Source organism: Lissotriton vulgaris, chromosome 1_2 (assembly GCF_964263255.1).
Source record: "Lissotriton vulgaris chromosome 1_2, aLisVul1.2, whole genome shotgun sequence".
In the NCBI taxonomy this organism is placed as follows: domain Eukaryota; kingdom Metazoa; phylum Chordata; class Amphibia; order Caudata; family Salamandridae; genus Lissotriton; species Lissotriton vulgaris.
This window is the reverse complement of record NC_141686.1, coordinates 160002367-160023694: the sequence shown is the minus strand read 5'-3', so window position 1 is coordinate 160023694 and position 21328 is coordinate 160002367. Positions and strand designations below refer to the sequence as shown.

At 43.5% G+C, this 21328-nt stretch overlaps 1 pseudogene across 1 annotated transcript in view; it reads left to right on the top strand.

Annotated features, from left to right (window-relative positions):
* The window catches only part of LOC147734738 (aldo-keto reductase family 1 member B1-like), a 236662-nt pseudogene extending 229126 nt beyond the window's left edge, over positions 1 to 7536 (top strand). The window contains exon 10 of the transcript XR_015307537.1: positions 6700 to 7536. The product of XR_015307537.1 is annotated as an aldo-keto reductase family 1 member B1-like (transcript). The remainder of the gene's footprint in view (positions 1 to 6699) is intronic.
* Positions 7537 to 21328: the final 13792 nt, after the last annotated feature.

Sequence of the window (21328 nt, the reverse complement as noted above, 5' to 3'; positions counted from 1 at the left end):
CCAGATAAAACGAAAGGTTTGAGATATTAATTGAACAAATTCTGACTATTTTGTACTGCCAGGGGCAACCTGCAGTAAAATCTGCCAGAAACGAGGTATCCACCCAGTTATTCCCCAAAATGTTCAGACATTTTCGAAATATTGTGGCAATAGTTGCCTGTACGGTTAATACCCAGCTGCATATTTATCTATAAATTTGTAGACTTTTTTTTTTAACATCATTGCCTTTTAAGTGTGGACTAATGAATGAGGAACAACATTGAATAACAATCGCATCATATTTTGCGTATTTCCGTTTGGTTCCCACCAGCCCTATGCTCTCAATACCCGGCCACAATGTAAAGAGGAAATCCCCCATCTCTGATTCCGTATTACCGCAGCGCACTTTGGAAAAGTAACGAAGAGCTGCCGTGAAGGTGCCACTCACGCTTACTCTTCATTCACGTCTCAGCGACGCTGTTAATGGGGCCGAAAGAAAGCAGTACGCATCTTACACCTGACGCATTATTGTTGGGGCGAGATACACAAATGCCAACATGTAGTGTTGCTGTGTAGAGAGGAGGGACTTTGCTCACGTTCTTGCTCTCTTTATGGCACATGCCTGGGTAAGCTCTTTAATGAAACGCCAGTGGCACGTGCCTTATTGGTGATTTTATTTAACATATTTATTATAGTATATTTACTACAAGACAGAGCCAGCAAAGCTGATCGGTGTATGCAGAGACAAAAGCCATGGTATGCTGAGGAAAGTTGTTACTCTGCCCCTGCTTGGCTTTGTCTCGCCTGCCCTGTGATGCCTCACCACCCCCTTCAGTGAATTTGAAGCGGCCAACACTGTCTTGATGAAAGACCAGGGAGGTAGAGACCGGGGAAAGGGAGTGTGTTGTGTGTGGGGGAGGAGCGAAGGCGAGGTCCTGCCCTTTATAAATCAGCGTGCAACCACTAGATCGGACACACTTGTGTCTCTGCACATACATCGCATATCCACACACCTTGCCCAGCAGACTGTTCAAGAAACTTAGAGCTCACCAGGAACACATTTGCATTGGAGGGAGGAGAAATGCGACACTGCGGGCAGGGTAGGGGGCGGAGCGGGTAAAAAAAAAAACAAGACGGAGGGAAGGCAGAGAAAGGGAGGGGGGAGGAGAAATGCGACACGGCGGGCAGGGGAGGGGGCGGAGCGGGGAGAGGGTGTGAAAGCAGCAGGGGCCTGGAGTGCGGCCGAGGGAACAGACGGCGATTTGGTGATGTGCACGCGCATTTTAGGTCAATGCGCTTGCGCATTGACCTAAAAGCCACGGGCACAGCACCAAATCGCCCAGTTAGGTAAAGTTTGTTTAAAGCCCTATAGTCTCGCTTCTCTATCAATGCGCATGCGCATTGATAGGTCACGAGACCTAAAAAGGAATACACCTACAGGGTCAACTGTACATTCATTGCAACTGCCAGACCATGCAAACTCATTTATCGCCAAAAGACAATCCCGTACTATTGGTTGTGCATACAGTACTCTTAACTAGAGCACTCTATCAAAGGAGAAATAGATGGTAACTTTAGAATCAGAAATAAGCCAAACTATAACAAAACATGTTACACTTTATAGTGAGTATCCAGAGTAATTTTTAGACGTAGCGTGGCCATTCCAAAATACTCTGAAGAGTTTCAAATATGTTTCAGATGCACAGATAGATAGGTCTTCTTCTCTACACCACCATGCATTCTTACGTATGTTTTAGATGCGTGTTTCTGTGTACTGTCTCACACTTTCTCATCTTAAAGAACTACTATGTTGGTGCACAGGTTTTTGCCCTGTTTGTTTGTTAACCAAAACCCCCCCCCCATATCATCGGACCCAAACCAAGCTGGCACCAAATTTACACAATGGATCACCCACAGCGCCGACGAATTAGCACCCTTGAAAAACCACCAGACCAAACAAGGGAGCAAAAAGGCCCCCTGGTTAAACGAAGACCTCAAGAAATCCAAGAAGTTATGTCGTACCCTCGAGAAACGCTGGAGAAAAAACCCAACCACTAACAACCTGACCACCTTCAAGGACGCCACCCGCAAACACCACCAATTAATCAGATCCACCAAAAAATCAGCTTTCAAGGATCGACTCGACAACAACGCCCAAAACAGAAAAGAACTATTCAACATCGTCAAAGAATTTACCAACCCCACCGCCGGCACCAACGACATCACTCCCTCCCAAAACCTCTGCGACTCTCTATCCTCTTTCTTCCACAACAAAACCGCCGACATTCACAACAGCTTTGAAAACCTGTCCGAAGAACAACCCACACCACCCACCTCCGAACCAAAACAGCACTCTCACAACCTTTGCGCCTGGAACCCAATCACTACTGAAGACACCATCCGTCTGATGAACTCCATCTACTCAGGCTCACCAACTGACCCATGCCCCCACCACATCTTCAACAAAGCAGACTCCATCATCGCACCTCATCTCCGCGATGTCATCAACTGCTCCCTCAACTCCGCTACCTTCCCAGAAAGCTGGAAACATGCCGAACTCAGCGCCCTTCTGAAGAAACCCACAGCGGACCCCTCTGAACTTAAGAACTACCGCCCCATCTCACTCCTCCCCTTCCCGGCCAAAGTCATCGAGAAAGCCGTCAATACTCAGCTCGCCGCCTTCTTCGAATCCAACAATTCCCTCAACCCTTCACAGTCCGGCTTCCGAACCAAGCACAGCACCGAAACCGCTCTCATCGCAGCCACAGACGACATCTGAACGCTACTGGACAACGGAGAAACAGTTGACCTCATCCTACTTGACCTCTCCGCCGCCTTCGTCACAGTATGTCATAGCACACTCATACAACGCCTCAACAACGTCGGAATACAAGGAAAAGCTTTGGATTGGATCATCTCGTTCCTCGCCGGAAGAACCCAGAGAGTTCGCCTCCCCCCATTCAAATCAGAGGCCACAGAAGTCATCTGTGGTGTACCACAATGATCTTCACTCAGCCCCACCCTCTTCAACGTATACATGAGTCCCCTCACATCCATCGGGCGCCAACACAACCTCAACATCATCTCCTACGCAGACGACACCCAGCTAATCCTCTCCCTCACCAAAGACCCTAACACCGCAAAAACCAATCTACACAAAGGAATGAAAGAAGTAGCCAAATGGATGAAGAACAGCCGTTTAAAACTTAACTCGGACAAAACAGAAGTCCTCATCTTAGGATCATCCCCGTCTGCCTGGGACGACTCATGGTGGCACCCGGCCCTGGGTACAGCACCCACACCTACAGATCACGCACGTAACCTGGGCTTCATCCTAGACTCCTCCCTCTCGATGACCAGACAAGTCAACGCCGTCTCATCTTCATGCTTCAACATACTACGCATGCTTAAAAAAATCTTCCGCTGGATCCCCACCGAAACAAGAAAGACAGTCACCCACGCACTGGTCACCAGCCGACTAGACTATGGAAATACCCTATACGCCGGGACCATAGCCAAACTACAAAAAAAACTCCAACGCATCCAAAACGCCTCAGCAAGACTCATACTGGACATTACCCGTCATGCCCACATCTCCGGTCACCTGAGGGATCTCCACTGGCTCCCCGTCAACAAGAGAATAACGTTCCGTCGCCTCACCCACGCACACAAGGCCCTCTACGACCTAGGACCCGAATGCCTCAACACACGACTGTCCTTCTACACACCCACCCGCCAACTAAGATCATCCAATCAAGCCCTCGCCGCAATTCCGCGCATCCACAGATCCACCATGGGAGGAAGATCCTTCTCCTACTTAGCGGCCAAAACCTGGAATTCTCTCCCCACCTACCTCCGACTTACACAGAACCACCTCTCCTTCAGAAAGCAACTAAAAACATGGCTATTCGATAAGTAATGCACACACCCTCCCTCAAGCGCCTTGAGACCCTCTGGGTGAGTAGTGCGCTATACAAATTCCTGAACTTGAACTTGAACTTGATCTCTTGGAGGTAGATGTTACACTGTTTAATGTAATTGGTAGCTTCTCTGCATGTCAGATTTATCTTTTGGTTTTATTGCACATTTAATAGGATGTGTTAATCACTGCACTCTGCTATGTCAAGAAAATAGCAAACTATCTCTTTTAGCTGCTACTTTCTATAGCCCAATCTCTGTATTGCTATACCTCTTGGGAATATTGACTCTAGATTTGACTAAACTGATGTCAGGTTGGATTTGAACCAATCTTCATGTGAAGGGGATCTACAGAAGCCATCACTACTCTTCAAGCTCCCCTCTCTCACTTGTAACAGTATCTTCTTGGTCATCACTGCTACTTCCCCTTGCACTCTCCTGGGACCATGGCCTAGAATCAAAATAATCCTCCATAAGTCAGTCTTTGCTTGTTTTCATCGCGAGGATCTCCTTAGAGGCAGGCTTTTACTCTTTGAGTGGTTTCCCCTTATCCACCAAATGATCAGGTATTCATTCTTAACGTGTGGACATGCAAGAGGCTTCACTAACACCACTGTTTTATACTTTATTCTTCAGAGATGCAGGTTGTTCATGGGATCAGGGTGAGCACCAGCTTACTTCCCCAGGTCAAAGGACTGGGCAGATAGTTTGCATCACTTACAGTAAATGGATGTGGGTTGAGTATTCTGGAAGCTGTCTCTTCGCCCCAACCGTCTACTTTATTATTTCAAATCCTGTTTTTTCCTGAGCAATCAGTATGATTCAGTGTTTCTCTTTCATTCTCCAGTGGACCTAGCCATCTACCCATTTCTACGTGGTGTGCCATGGAATTCTCCACAGGCTATCACCCCCATTTCTTAGATGCACATTGATCCACACTTGAAAACATCTCACCACCAACCCTGAGTTGGCTGCGCAGAGTTCACTAGATGGCTCCTCGGCACATCAGCTGAAAGGGTGATTTTAATACCACCAATTTGAATACCACTGGAACCTGTTGGAAATGAAGTGGCTCTTGTTCTTCTCGCTCCACTGTGGTCCTTACTGCTTACTGAATAAAGTAATTGTGCACTTTTCTGTGCGCTTAAATAGTCAAGTCATAGTCTTGATTGTGCACAAAGCTTTTGCTCAATACTGTAGGACTGAGCTGTTGATGTTTACAAGTTACTTATAGTTTTTGGTCCTCATGGGTTTATTGGAAAACATATTGTCAAATGGCATAGACTTTTTATGTCTATTATGAAACATTATGAAACAGTATGGCAAAAGCTATAGGCTTGACTCATTTATTGTAAAAAGTAAATGTTACGGTCAATAGCCCTTTTTGGCTGGATTATCAATACGCTGGGTCTACTGACAGGGAGTTGGTAAAGTAAAGACAGTATAGGTAAGAATTGTATTACTCCCTCTAACAAACCCTGGGTTAGTACAAGTGTACTGTGAAAAACCTTGTTACGGACCCTGGGAGGACTTGTATACTAATTTGTCAACTGTCATTTTGTACATATTTGCAATTTTATGACTATATGTCTTGTGATTGCCTAGTGGTAAAGCTTATGCAAAATTCACAAGGTCATGGTTGGCTGAAATGGTAAGCCAATCCTACATGATATAGGCCTTATTGGTTTATTAGGAAATGATATGTCAAAACAGTGGTGCTATAGGTCTTTTCAGTTTATTATAAAACATTGTAATAAAGGCAGCAGACCTGTCTTGTTTTGTGAAAAGAATGTATGTTAAAGCCGATATGCCTGTTGCTAGATTTGCATCTTGAAAATATTTGTTAGGCCATCTTAGGAGGTGGTGTATACTGTATTGAGAACTACATATGTGTACACATTTGTAACGTTATTGCTGTATGCCTGTTGGTTGCCTAGTTAAAAATGCTTATGCTCAATGCAGTATTACTGAATTGGCAATATACCAACATTAAAGGACATAGGGCTGATCGGTTCATTGGGAAAAGATACATCAGGTGCCGTAGGTTAGAACTATTTATAATTAAAATATAAACCAAGGAGGTAGTGCATACTTATTTATAGTGAAAACTTATATTAAGGGCTTTAATAATGGATTAATATTACATTGTGTCTGTCGGGGTCTTGTAAAGATACATACATACACATAGATACATAGAATGAGTCGGTTGGTGGATCGTCAGATGCATGAGTATGTGAATGAGTGATAAAGTCCATGTGGATTGAATGTGTAAACTCACCACTGACTTTCAGTTATAAGCCAGACCTATTTGCATTGACAGTGCTTGTTTTTAAGGTGCCTACTTCCCTTCTGTCTTCTGTTTTTTGCTTTTCTTGCCCCTGCGTCCATTCTTTACCTGACATTGACCTACCTCTTGTCTTCTTCGTGTCATCCCTGCCAGTTTCTACATTGACACAACACCTCCTCTGCACAGCTATACTGCACCTCCTCTCTGCAACCTCTGACAGTTAACACCATTAGTTCCGAGCCTCTTTCCCACATATTCTTTCACCACCTCACTCTGACATAGCAAGGCTCCAGCTCAGTTCTTCTTCTTTGCTACAACACCTGGCAGATAATTGTGTCTTCTCTGACCTTCTGCCCAAATAATTGACAGTAGCGAGATCCCAAGGTTTAGATCCCATTCAACAGCCATCTGCTAGTAATGTATGTGAACCACACTCTTTAGTAGCTGCTGCTGAACTTATGCCCAACAACAATGTTTCATAATTGTCATTAAACAGTTATTTTTTTGTCTTTCAGATGCAGAAATCAGAAGGATTACCCATTTGCAGCAGAGTTTTAAAGTTCAAAATAATGGCCTCACCAAGATTCAGAGTTTTCCGCTGCCAGTTGAGTTGTGAAACCAAACATCTGTTTCTAGGCGCTCTATCAATTGGGCTGTTAATGAATAGTACTGATCTGTAACTCTTTGAAGGAGGATTGCTATTTGAGTCAAACCTGCATTGTACTCTAATGTTATGCTTATGCACGCAGAATCCAACAGACTTCAAGTGCTAAGATTGCAAATTGGCACTCCTGCTATGGTTCAAATGGTGTGCAGTATCCTTTGCATAACACTGCCCTGTGCTTGCAGCCCTGCTACTTTCCAGGATTCTTAGGGCACTGAGGTCTGTGACTGCAGCTGGATCTTTGCAAGTTGTTTGTGCCTCATTTACGTATTCTGATGAGCATTTGTTCATTCTAGCATAACTCTGCATTATTGAATCTTCCAAAGAGAACACTCATTAAAAATGAATCGTTTCACACATCTTGAGTTACTCTCTTCATCCCACGGCTAAATAAGCATCAGTCACAAAATATGGTGTACTAATAAAGGGAAACAAATCATGGCATCAATTTTATTGACGTTGAGATCATTCTTGATCACTGAAAACCAGGTTGTATATTTTGAAACTTCAGATTGTACTTCAAATGGGGCTCATAGGTAATGGATTTAGTAGTAAGGGTGTTTCTGTTCATCTTGAGAGGCTGCTGTATTCCAATAACACTGCAGGTGTTTAAGAAAATCCTAATATCAGGCTGAACAATTGTTATCCTAGGGGGCCCACGCTCCATGCTGCAGAGTTCTTTATTTTAAAGAACTGTTAGTTCTTGACTGTACATGTTCCTTGTTGGCAAATGTGCCTTATTTAGGTCAAGCAAAACACTGATGTACGCGGTACTATCAGTCCCAGGATGCATCACACCATGTTGGATGATGAACTTCATTGTAAACCAAATTTAAACCACAACCCAGTGTTGCATATTTCACTTTGATGTTATTACATTTTACAAGCTTGTGCTTGAGTGGAATAATGAGGCCAACAACGGTGGCTTACGGGAGGCAAAACTTTTGACTACCTTGGAATAATTGAAGGTAAAAAAAAAAGATAATGATGTGGGCGTGGTTAAGGAGTTTAAAAACCATGAGTTTAAATGGGAGAATGGTAGAAGTAACATTTTGGGAGAAAAATTCAGAACGTCAATTTTGCAGTTGATTAGTGATGAAAGGTACGTTAACACTCTGTGCACTTGATGGTAAATAATAATGGTCAAGAACATGTAATTTCCTGGTCTACTGTTTATTGAAAAAAGTTTGTATACTGATAGCACATATTGTTATTTTAAACATAACAAGTAAGAATGGCATAACTCGGCATACCGATTCCGTAATTAAGTTTGACACGTGTTTATACGCTTACAGAGAGCAAAACGCTGTTTTACGGGAGGGTTATGTTGGTGTAGAATTGGGCGCCGTAAACAATTCAGTGATTTATATTGACATGTAGTAATAAGCAGATAATGTTAATGGCAATACATTTGATTTTAACTTCACAGATATGAACCCCTGACGAAGGGCAATAACGGCTTGAAATGCATTTGGTTAAGCATTTGTTTGTAATTTTGAAGCAAGGGATTTTACTTGCTGTATTAAAGGCGATTGGGCATTATACATGCACTTGAAAATTGGAATCACCTTGCATTGAATAATTCAACAAATGAATAATAAAAACTAAAAATATGAACCGAAAACAGTGGATTGTGGTTTAAATTTGGTTTACGATGAAGTTCATCATCCAACATGGTGTGATGCATCCTGGGACTGATAGTACCGCGTACATCAGTGTTTTGCTTGACATACACTACCAACGCTTTAAGGATGAGGCATACACCAGGATAACTCCCTAAAAGAATAAATTCAGACGAACTTGTGAAAATGAGGTGTGCAAGGCATAAATCTTTTTCTAAATCTTTTTCCTTATTTAGGTCAAACATACCTGCATTTTTATGTATGAAGTTGTTGAAGTTCTGGTTAAACTGAATTCTGGCAGACACTTGCGAATATTATCTTGTGTATGTTTTGTCTTGATCAGAAACGTAATAAAAACTTGAGGGTATATTTACAAGTGAATGGTGGAGTGCGGTGTTACTCCAAAATACCTAATCGCTCTCCGCCATTCTGAAAACACAGGGATGCGCCGTGTTTACAATGGTATGGCGCGTCTCTGCATTTTCCCTAGCGCTGGTGCTAAACTCAGCTGCCTAGCAGCAACGCAGGCACCCTTGCACCGTTGTACAAGGGTGCTTGCATTGAGGGAATGATTGTCTATGTGCAGGTTTGTGTCCTTCTTGCACACAAACACTCACTAACAGTAACTCACATCTGTGCTGCATTGTGCAGCACACATAGAAGTTACAAATAGTCATTTTGTTTAATGACCCTTCCTACACATAAACAATCATTCATGACAATTTGCTGTTTCTAGTGTGCTGGACAATGCAGCACATACAGAAACAGTAAAAACGAGGGGAAATTAAACATTTCTCCTCGTTTGTCCATGCTAAGACTAGGTTTTCCCAGACTTATTTTTGGTGCTGCCTCTTATATAAGCTACATTTGTGCATAGGGGGTACTGTAAAAAAACAATTTTTGTTGCGGCACAAAATCCGCCACAACACGCATTGCCCACCCCTTTCACGATAAGAGCTATGTGAAAGGGGGCCTTATATCCAAGGTGGCGTTAAGCCACATTAAGTGGCTTAACACTGCTTTGTAAATAAGGTAAAGGACTTAACACCTCAGGAATGTCACAAAAATGTACGTTCATGTGGCATTAATTCCTTGTAAATATGCCCCTTGATTTGATTGCTTTTTTGACATGTATTGTAAACCTAGATCTTTACCCGGAAAGGGCACCTTTTTTTGATTTTGAATAAATCTGACTAGGCGTTTTAGGGAAACTAAGCTTGGAAAAAACAGAGATCACTAGTGGTGCTGGACTCAAGATGGAATCCAGAGGGAGTCCAGTGAGACAAAACAGAAAAATTAAGCATTCTGATTGGCAGGACCTGCGGGACCGAGACCGGTCCTGCAGGACTGAGTGCTATAAAAGGCTAGCTGCAACATGAAGAGAAATGTTGTTGCCGAGTCCCTGAGACTTGAGTTTACAGCAGAAATAAGGTGTAAGGTGACAAAGTAAAGATACCTACAGCCCTAGCCCTTATGGCCTGGTCCTAAAGGAATCCTCCCTGGGGACAATATAAAAAAAAAAGGTTTTTTTGCATCATCATGTTCTTGTGGAATGAGGAAGTCCAGATGGAGTCTTTCTTGGCCAGATTTTTTTTTAAAGTATAATATTGGGTAGGAACATGCCTAGTGTTCTCTGCCTGAGGGGGTTGGCTGCCAACTGGGTGCAAGATGGCAGTTGACCGCTCGCAAAGGTTTGGGTACAGCCACTTTAGCCAGCCCAACATCATGCATATCTTTTCTCCTCGCCAGGCACTGCTTATAAACTCACCTAATACATCACTCATGATGTTCTGTGACATCATTGATAACATCACTGATGACATTTGAAATCACATAACTTTACATTTTGAGGGTTATAGTTTCTTCAGTACACTATAAATTGTGAATTTCAATGTTCTTTGAGTTTTTATCTAACTATAACATCAAACAACACTGATCAGAACGGTTGTGATATGTCTTGCCACACTCAAAGTCATTCAGGTTACAGATGCCCAACTCTCCGGGTTAACTGGTCCAAAACCCTTCATATTTGAAGCAATTTACACAAAGGTGAAAGAGGTACAACATAAAATGTAGTTATCCTCTTATTCCACAACTCAGATAGGTTTAGAACTCAAGAATTAAGAACAGTTATCCACATGCGTCGGGTATACAATAAGGTAGTCCAAATATACTAAAACAATTCATAGAAGGGACAATAGTATTTTGTTTAATTCAAAACACAGCCCAAATCATCTATTCGGAAACAATCAAGTTAGCATCTGACGCCAAACATGAAACATAGGAATGCGCTATATGCAAGAAACCGAAGTTTTAAAAAACATTTACAATGTACATCACATTACCAAAGTTCCAATTACTTCTATCAATACAATGTCAATATAAACCGCTATTTTCTCATTATTGTTTCACCAATTCTTATTTACATTTTGACAGGCCTATCTGGTGTGACAGCTCATAGCATCTTAAACCAAAATGAAAAATATCAAGTTAGATTGAAATCCCGTATTAGCAAGACCAGAACCCCAAAATTCAGTTGATACTAAAGTAATGTTAGACAATCACCCAAAAATATGTTTCAACTTTTTTCTTTACTACATAGTATAACATACATCCATTGACTGTTTCAAAAATGATTTCTGTAAAACAAATTTTCCTTTAAAAATTATATTATAGTTTAATAACCCGATCGATATTATATGATGTGTGTCTCTTCCTTGCTGGGCTTACATCCACGGAATGTATATACATATGTCCAATTTTCTGTCAATCCATGTGATATATATAGTCCTTCGCTTAGATTGATAAGTACGATAGTAATGTAAACACTAACGTATGCATGCATAGCAGCAGCAGTACCAATAAATGCAATATTGATGTACGCTGTAATCTATGCACACACAATTATGTCAATACCAGTAAATGCTATGCCTTGTACGCTGTAACCTATGCACACATAGTGATGTCAATACTAGTAAAGCCAATGTTGATGTACATGGTAACTTATGCCCGCATAATGATGTCAATATCAGTGAATGCAATGTTGATGTATGATGTCAACTGTACATATTATAATAAGAATATTGGTAAAAGTAATATTAATGACCACCATGTTACACGTACACGCAGTCCCGAACTCGTATCATTGCTGTCGGATTTATCCAAGATGACCTCCCGGTCAACTGAAAATCAGAGATACGTGGTCAGACAGGCCCCGCAACCCAAACCCATGCCTACCAATTGACAGGTCATAGTTGGGGTTATACCTAGCCTGAAGACAAACGCGCACCCAGGAAAAACCCTGATCGATACTACAGATAGGTATTCACACCACAAACAGGCTCAAGGAGATTGGCCCCAATAATACATGTTTGGCCAAAGGCGTGCACTCCCAAAATACCACAAAGTTAGATGCCACATGTAGTTAGGATCACTCAACCAATCAGGACACGACATGCACACCGCTTGAGGTGATCACGTGCTCACCACACCGGAAATATGGTCACTCGCAGACTGGCTCACACTAGCTGTCCCCGAAGTCGAGAGCCATCTGTGTCCCCCTTATAAGATGGTCATACTTTTTATTTATGACTATGATGCTTTTCAAAGAATGTCAAAGTGTTCCATTGTACCTACAAATTGTATATATGTGTGGCCAAAACTTCTGTACTTTGAGACTGTTTTCGGACGCACTTCTGTCGATACTCTCCCACTGCTGCGTTTAATTAAACCAGCTTGTTCCTGTTTTGCCAAACATCTCTTTTCTTTTCCTTTATTTAAGGTAAAATCATTTTTGAGCAACACCTACATCAAGTCAGGACTCCCTTATAAATAAACTATGACAACATGAAATGTATCTGTATCCACTCAAAACTATACATAGCTCCTATATAACATGTATTCACACTTATATCAAACTCCAAATGAAACAAGAATGGTGGCTCCTAACCTCTTGAAAGACTATCTTTTCTTAAAGTTTACATTCACCCTACTGTTCTAATGTTCTGCTGCGGTTTGTCATTTGTTTTATGGTCATTTAAGAGAAAAAATATGCGCCGGGTCTCTCTTCTAATAGTCTACAAGAGCCTAAGGCCTAATATTTTTCATTTTAAAAGGATAAATATGTTCACATAAAAATACAGACTGTTGGGATCTTGTTACATTAGTATGCCTATCACAGAGTGTATGCAAAAATAAACAGTTGTGAAGAACACCGAGCTGGGCAGGAGAGGTTAGTCTGCCTCATAGGTCTCACGTTCGGTGTACCTAGCAGAAAGCTGATTTAGGAGGGAGGTATAAATAGTAAGTAACTCAGCCCGCTGGGGGGAGCTGGGCAGCAGGTGTGTTGGAGGAGGATTTTTAATCTCTGGCTGGTGCATGCAAACGCTCTGTCACAGGCATGTGATATGCAGCTTCCCACGTCCTTGCAGAGGATTTGGTGTGGCGGTGAAAATGTTAGCTGTAATACCAGGACACCTAAGTCATAGATGCCATTTAAATCCCAGTTGTATTTTTAATATCTTTAAGATCAAAACTACAAATCCCATAATGCAACTCTACTGTTGTTTTAAAAGCAAATAATGGCTGAAGGTGTCACTCAATTCATTCTGAAAGGTATCTTTTTATGTGGCCATAACTAAATTGCGTAGCAAAAAATATCAGTGTATGACAGATCAAAAGAACCTAACCCAGGACAAACGGGTGGTTCACCGATTGGGTGGAAACCAACCTCTGTTAGCCGAAAAGAAACATTTCTTTCCTTGAGTCCCCTCACTCACCCAGGGTTGCCCCTTGGTGACATGCTTCATCATAGGGGCCATCCCAAGCATCTACTGCTTGGGGCGTGCAGCGACTTGCGGAGTTACGTAGGAGTACTTATTTTGTGAGGATATTTGTAGTGCAGTGTAGAGGGAGTGGTGTAAGTGATATTTAAAAATGTACCTAACTAGTGAGGAGCCAAAGTTTTATTCCAGCTCCCAGTTGGCAAGGATAACAAGCATTTACAATGCAATGGTTTCGCCTTTGGCAAAGTTAGAGCTATTGGCATTGTAAATGACAACATTTTTATTTATATGTTGGTTTTGAAAACAGATAAATAAATGGCATTGTCATTTACATTGCCATTAGCTTAATCACACACACACCCAGAGCCACACATACACACCCAGAGCCACACATACACACCCAGAGCCACACACACACACCCAGAGCCAGCCACACACACACCCAGAGCCAGCCACACACACCCAGTGCCAGCCACACACACACACACCCAGAGCCACACACACAGACACACACACACACAACCAGAGCCACACACATACACAACCAGAGCCACACACACACACAGACACACCCACACACACACACACACACCCACCCAGAGCCACACACACACCCAGAGCCACACACATACACAACCAGAGACACACAGACACACACAACCAGAGCCACACACATACACAACCAGAGCCACACACACACACACCCACACCGAGCCACACACACACACCCAGAGCCACACACACACACACACCCAGAGCCACACACACACACACACACACACACCCAGAGCCACACACACACACACCCAGAGCCGCACACACACTCCCACCTTGACATGCAGTAGTTTCAAGGTCTGTTTGTTATAGAGTTCTTTACAGCCATTTGCTGCTCGGAGTACTCACCAGGCCTTTATGGAGAGTCCTGTACAAGGAATTGTAATTTAGGGAGAGCGCTAATCAATATGTTAAGACTATTGAGAAGAGTACGCTCAAAGTCTGTTATGAGAGGAGGTCGTGGAGCACTTTTAAGTATGCCCGATTAGGTTGAAGTCAAATTTTTTTCCTGCTTGGAGTATGATACTGCACCCTAACGCTGTTTCAAAACGAGTGTTACTTTAATGAGGATGGATGAAAGCGATAGTCTTTAATGTCACTATACAGTAGTAGTTAGGAAAATCTCAAGTGACATTTTCAGACACAATCAAATGTAAAATCGGTTTCTAGAAATCGGCGGTAGCAGGACAAGTGTTCCTCTATGTAGACTTATTCCGCTTGCCCTCATCAGCGTTCCTCTATGCAGACCTATCCCGCTTGCCCTCCCTCATTAGTGTTCCTCTGTGCAGACTTATTCCGCTTGCCCTCAAAGACCCTGCAATCAGTGTTTAACTATGAGCGTCCAGATGTCACAGCCAGTAACCTGTCTGAGACTAACTTAAGACACAGGACCTACATGAAACGAGCTGACATGGCTTCGGCCCACACCCCGGCATACCTGCACTTTTTTCAGCCACTGCAATTCCTTACTCCTCCATGACTCTGGATTTCTGTTACTCTACCGGGCGGCACCACAGCAGAATTAGGACGTCACTTCCGCCCACCAGTGCACATGGGACGACGGGAACTGTGGTCCTTTATTAGCCACAACAGAAACGATGTCCGTCACCATATACTTGCAGACGTTTCCCTCAGATGCGGCCCAGCTTTGAACTAGACATACGTCTCTGCCCTCTGAGATACTGCTCTACACTGTCTCATGGCTACCCACGGACTGTGTCAATTACGCAACTGCTTACGTTGCACCTTCTTCAAGTCCCTACATTTGAAAACATGCAGTGCCGACATGTACACAATAACACACTACAAGTCCTGACATGTAACAGTAGTAGCTTAAAAAACTACCATACTCCAGTAATGAGCAGTGATGCAAGAAATAACAGTGAATAAACAATGCAATGCTCGCTGCAACATAATATATAAACAGCTGAGTTATGATGAACCGGCAGACCAGAATGCAAAGAGTAGCCAAGCAAAAAATGTGAAACGCCTTTGCTGCTGACAGTGCAGTGTGGAAAATAGACATAGCCAATTTAGCTTAGTACATGCTGAAACCCCGAAGAAAACCAACGATAACCTTAGTTGATACCTGGAACAAATGAACGAAACATGTAAAACATATGCATGACCACGATTTCAAGTAACTATATTCACTGGCATGGCAGAATGATGGCAATGGCATGTAATGTTCAGTTACCTCCTATATGAGTTCTGCCACAATGGTTAGCAAATGTGCGTACTTAACATATTTACAGTGCTTGTGCACAATGGAACCATAAAATTAGACAACAGACTCCATATGGCCAAACCATAGTCAAGAAATTGGAAGTGAAAATACGTGTGCCAATGTTTACCGTGTTATTAATGGGCAACGGAGGCAGGCGGACAGTGAGAGGCGCAGGAGGGGGGGAAGCAACAAGACAGGACCCAGGAAAGGCTGAACAACCATGGAGAATGGAGGGGCGGGGCAAAGTGCCCATTGGATGCATATAAACAAGGCAGAGGATTTAGCTCACAGCTGTCCCAGACAACAACAAACGTTGTGCAGCAATCACATTAAAGAAGTTCCACCCATCAAAACGACTAGAGGCGGATGTGAATGAGTACATGGACCACACGAGCCCGATAAGAGAAAAACACCCAAGCAACATAGGAAAAGAAGCCTACATTCAAAAGAAAGGAGGAAAAGAAACAAGCACCTACGAGCACACGGACAGCGGGAGGGGGGCGGGAAAGGAACGGACAGCAGGAGGGGGGCGGGAAAGGAACGGACAGCGGGAGAGGGGCGGGAAAGGAACGGACAGTGGGAGGGGGCAAGGAAGGCACTCACCTGGACTTCCTCAGGCGGCGATCGGCCGCGGAATGACGAACACAAACAAGGACGCACAAACAAAATAAACCCCGCCCATGGCCGCGATGACGACATCGCAGAGGCGGAGAGGGTAAAAATCTCGGGAACGCCCACGAATCTGGTCCGGCCATGACGGACAGATCTCTGTTCCAATGGCTAGCCTCCATTTATGGAGCTAGCCAATGGAACAGAGGGCGTAATCCCAAGCCCACTCTGTTGTAACATAAGATTGCAGAGTGCAGTCTTCGGCGAGGCGAAACCTAAAAAGGGGGTTAATAAAACCGAAAAATAACTTATGTAATTATAATCCCTAGTATTGTGTCAACATGTTTCGAGGTATCCCCTAAACCTCTTCTTCAGGACAGCAAAGGGACCAGCCCCTTGTGTACCACTCCTTGCAGGACCTCTAGTTAAGTGAAAATAAAGATAATGAATAAACACCTATTGTGTGAGCATTTCGAAAAAATACATACGGTTGATTCTGAACACTGTCATGGAGAAGAAAAAGCAAAATGCAAATTAATATATACTGCCTGCCCACCACTCCTGTGGGCATATTATGGTATTCCAATGCACGTAAATGTAGGTACTTCATAAAATGGTGTACGTGCCCTTGAAAGTAACAATAATTATTGCTTAGATCCTGTGTGTATTAATATACAACACTTGACATCACTATTGTGAGAAAGCAAGGTTAAAAAATATGCTAAAACCACTCGTGATCATGGACAAAACAGGACGCACACAACATGAAATATAATAACAATTTCTTTTTGCAACGTACTTATTTAATGGCCAAATTGCGCCTCATGGTTAAGGGTGGGCGTAAAATCAGTTTCGCGGGCGAATTTGCGGATTTTCCGCGATTTCGCGATCCGCGAATCTCGCGAAATCGCGGTAAAATCCGCGAATCAGCGGGGACGAATTTTCAGCCAAGCAAGGGTTACAGCAGCAGGTGCAAAAGTTGAACCTAATTTCTTTGTAACCTTTTACAAAAGGGTTACAAACAAATTAACTTCAACTTGGACACCTGCTGCTAATTGCTTCCTGGCGCCTCGTTATCTACTTGCAACTATTCTCTGACCCTGCTCTGACCCTTGAAGCAGGGTCAGAGAATAGTTACAAGTAGGCAACCAGGCACCTGTCCAAGGAATTAAACCTCATCAGGAAGCACTTACAGATATAAAAAACAGGAAGAAGGGAGAGGATGGCAAATACACCCATTTTGAGTTGTCAGGAGGGGTTAAACTAAAAGAGACCTTTACAGCACAATTTTCATATGCATTTTGCTAAAAATAAAAAGCTGTATGTTCTGTAGGGGCAACTCAGGAATCTGGCCCTTCAGAGATCCGGCCTCTCTTTCTTTCTCTCGTTCTCTCTCTCCCTCTCTCTTTCCCTCTCTTTCTCTCTCTTTCTATCTATCTATCTATCTATCTATCTATCTCTCTCTCCCTCTCCCATAAACGACTGCAAGGGTAACTTCGCTATGCAATCGGCTCGCGAAAACGCAAAAAGCCCCGCGAACACGCATAAAACCCCGCAAACACGCAAAAAAACCCGCGAACACGCAAAAAACCAAAAATCCGCAAATTCGCACAAATTCGCGAATTTTGCAGATCGTGAATTCGCAAATTCGCGGATCGCGAATTCGCAAAATTCGCCCATGCTTACTCATGGTCTGTCTGGGTGGAGGGGCCTGTAGAACCCCATATTGTAATAAGAAGAATACACAAAGAAGTGAAATTATAGGGATTTTGTTTCAAACCATTCCTCTCTTTTAAGCATCCCTTGTACTGATCCTAAAAAATGGTAAGAAATGTGGTGAGAATACGGGAAAAAGAGTTTCTGGATTTCCTGTAGGGAGGAAAAGTCTTACTGTGCTCAGCAACCCTCCGTCAATACGACCTACTCATTCCCAGGGTGGACCGCGTCTTAGCATGTCTGTGCCTAGGTACCAGTAGAGATAGTCTTTCAAAACAGCTGAGTCATGTCCTCATGCTCTTAAAGACTAGTGCGTGTCTCGTTTTGTTTGGAAATGGTCCGCTATGTTGCTAGTATTTTTGTGTCTCTTCTTGTCTTACTGCAAAAATTGAGTCGTCTTTAAATGTCTAAATTATTTATTATGTACAGTAGTCCCACCTTCGAATTATAGAGAGACGCCAGGTAACATTATGAAAAAAGGGGGGGGGATTGGTATCGAACCCTGGTCTTAGGGACACTATGAGGCTCTACACTGGCGGCCATATTGGAGTGGTCATAAATAGCAAGAGGCTTTCCTCATACAGCTTCCAGTTCAAAAGAATGAGGTGTAAATATCAAAGTTCCTTATTTTTTGATTCTTGTAGAGCGGTCCCCGTTTTACAGACACATGTCAGAGGTATAGGAACATGCCAGGTAGGGTTTTTTCACGAGAGGAATACAAATTTGGGTCTCAAAAACATTGGCTGTTTTAGGGTGGTTGTACATCAATAGACAGCCTGGAGATGTTTACTCACACATAATTTTGGTTATTACAAAACAACCTACTTTCAAAAATCCGGCTGTTACTTAGGTCTGTTATTCTTAAGATAGGTGTTATATTGTGCAATTGTCCTACGGTTGTACGCTTGCTGGGTGAAAGTTTTGTTAATTGATGAGGTTTCATCTTAAATTTGAGATTGCCATCTGTCTGAGGTATCAGGGTTCATTTATCTAGTGGATTGGCCCCATGGTATACTCTCATTCAAACCAGTGATGTCGGTGCGTAATTTGAAAACCTATCTTTGCTCCTTCTCTTGGAGCATCTGCTCCAAGTTATCACAGGGTTTAATGTGTTCCAACACTACCCACCGCATGTCATTTGGAGTGTGGTGCTTCTCATTGAAATGTGATGCCATTCTGGTACTTGCCCTATGGCATCGGATGTTGCTCTGATGTTCGCAAATTCTTGTGCTCACTTTCCTGGTGGTCATACCCACATAGTGTAGGCCACAGCAGCATGTAATCAGATATACAACTCCTATAGTGTTCCAAGTGGTAAATATTCGCAACTCCCATGATTTCCCTGTAGTGAAAGTGACCCTCTTGGTAGTTGTGGTGAGATGGCATACACTAAAGTTACCACATGGGTGGTGGCCTGTTGGTAAAGAACTGAGAACCTGTTGGTTACTTTTGTTTTGTGGCTTCGGGCGTGTGTGTACCAATATATTCTTCTGATTTTTGCCCCTCTTAAGTGAGAACATTAGTGTTGGTATGTTCAAGTTACCACTGTTTAGAATGTGCCAATGTTTTTTGACCAGCTTGGAGACTTCGTCTGATGCTATACTGAAGGTATTAATACAGATGGGTCTTTTGTCTTTTTCATTCTCTTGTTTCTCATCTTTCCAGAAGGGCATCCCTATGATTATTGTGTGCCCTTTGCCTTGCCTTTGCAATGATTTTGGTAGGGTATTTAAATTTTTTTGTTTTTCTGCTAGGTCTTTTGCCTGCTTATCATAATCTGATGTTTCTGTGCAGTTTCTCCTAAGTCTAAATTGCTCCACTCATGGTAAAGTATCCTTGGTGTCACTCAAAATACAAGTGAATAATACACATAAGGAGCCGGAAAAATTTCAAGCTGTGTGTTGGACTTGGCCCTTTTTGCAGGGTCATCCCTAAACTTTTTGCCTTTCTCCTAGCCTTTTTTCTGGCATTTTGTTGGTGGTGCTAGGACTCTGGGCACTTTAGCACTGCTGTACAGTGTAAAGTGCATGTGCTCTCTGTGTTACAAATGGTAGGATTGGTCTACAGCTGTTTGGCCTATTTAATTTACCTGTCAGTCCCTTGTAAAGTGGTATCTCATATACCCAGGGCTGGTGAATTAAATGCTACTGGTGAGCTTGCAGCGCTGATTGCGCCACCCACCAAAGTATCCTTTCAAACCTATCTCAGGCCTCTGCCATTGCAGGGCCTGTGTGCGCATTGTTACTGCCGCTGTGACGTGGCACCTAAAGTGTGTGCCATGTCTGTGACCCCCTTTTACTACATGTCAGTCACTCTTAAGGTAGGCCCTAGCTAGCCCTATGGGCAGGGTGCATTGTAGGTAAAAGATAGGACATGTACATTAAGTGTGTGACATGTACTGGTAGTGACAAACAGTCATTTTTGTTTCTCACTACTGTGGGGCTGCCCTCCCATTGGAATGCATTGGGGATTCCCTGATAAGTGTTTCAGTGGTAATTCCTGATATGAGAGGAGCAGCGTGGTCAAGTTTGGTATGTTTGAAATAGTTATAATAAATGCTACGCAATGGTGTGCACAGATTTATTGTAACTATTTTAGAAATGCAACTTTTAGTAGTTGGCATTTCTGTGTGCTATGTGTCTGCCTGCCTGATGTGAATTGCATGCCTGGCTTTTGCGTGACAGGGGCTGGTGAGGTGTGTGTGGCTACAGGAAGGGCAGGGTGAGTCAGTGCTGGGCTGAATGGGACATCTGCATTTGGAGTAGTGGGAGGAGACGTCCCTGGTCCCTGAATAGTGAATGCTGGCTCGGCCCCCCTGTGGTGTGTCTGATGACTAGCCCCCACCTAACAATGGAGAAGAGGAGCCCTGTCAACAGAGTGCTCCAATTCCCCCCTGAACCAGTTGCATTTGGTTCCCCCAAAGCCCTGTCCTGCAGACAAAGGAAAAGGTGATATAAATGTAAGGGCTGTGACCCCATGAAGCTCTCTTGTGCTTACTTGGGCTGGGGGGAGACACTTTGCCAGGAGGAACAGCCGTGGGACCCAACTATAGCTTTTTGGGGGTCCCTGCGTGCTGGCCTGCCTGGCTGTTCCCTGCTGGGGTATCCCCAGCCCCAAGGACTTTCTCCTTGCTGCTGGGTTCCTCAGGTGATGAGGCCCCGCTCTGTCCGTCGGTACCCCTAGCTGCTCCTGAGCCGAGGCTCATCACCTGAGCAGTCGCCAGGAGAGATGAGGTTTACTCCCATGAGATACTGGGAAAGAATCCACTTTTTGAATACTGGAAAGGGGCGACCACTCGGTCCCCCCAAACGTATGGTTGGGTGCCCCGATCCTCCCGGGAAACCATTTTGGGCGGGGGGCGTGTCTCGGCTGGTATGCCCGAAGCGGCGTAGCCGGGGCGCGCCTTTTCCCGCCCAAGAGGGGTTGTCCTAGACACCTACACCGATGACCACGCCCAGTAGGCGTACC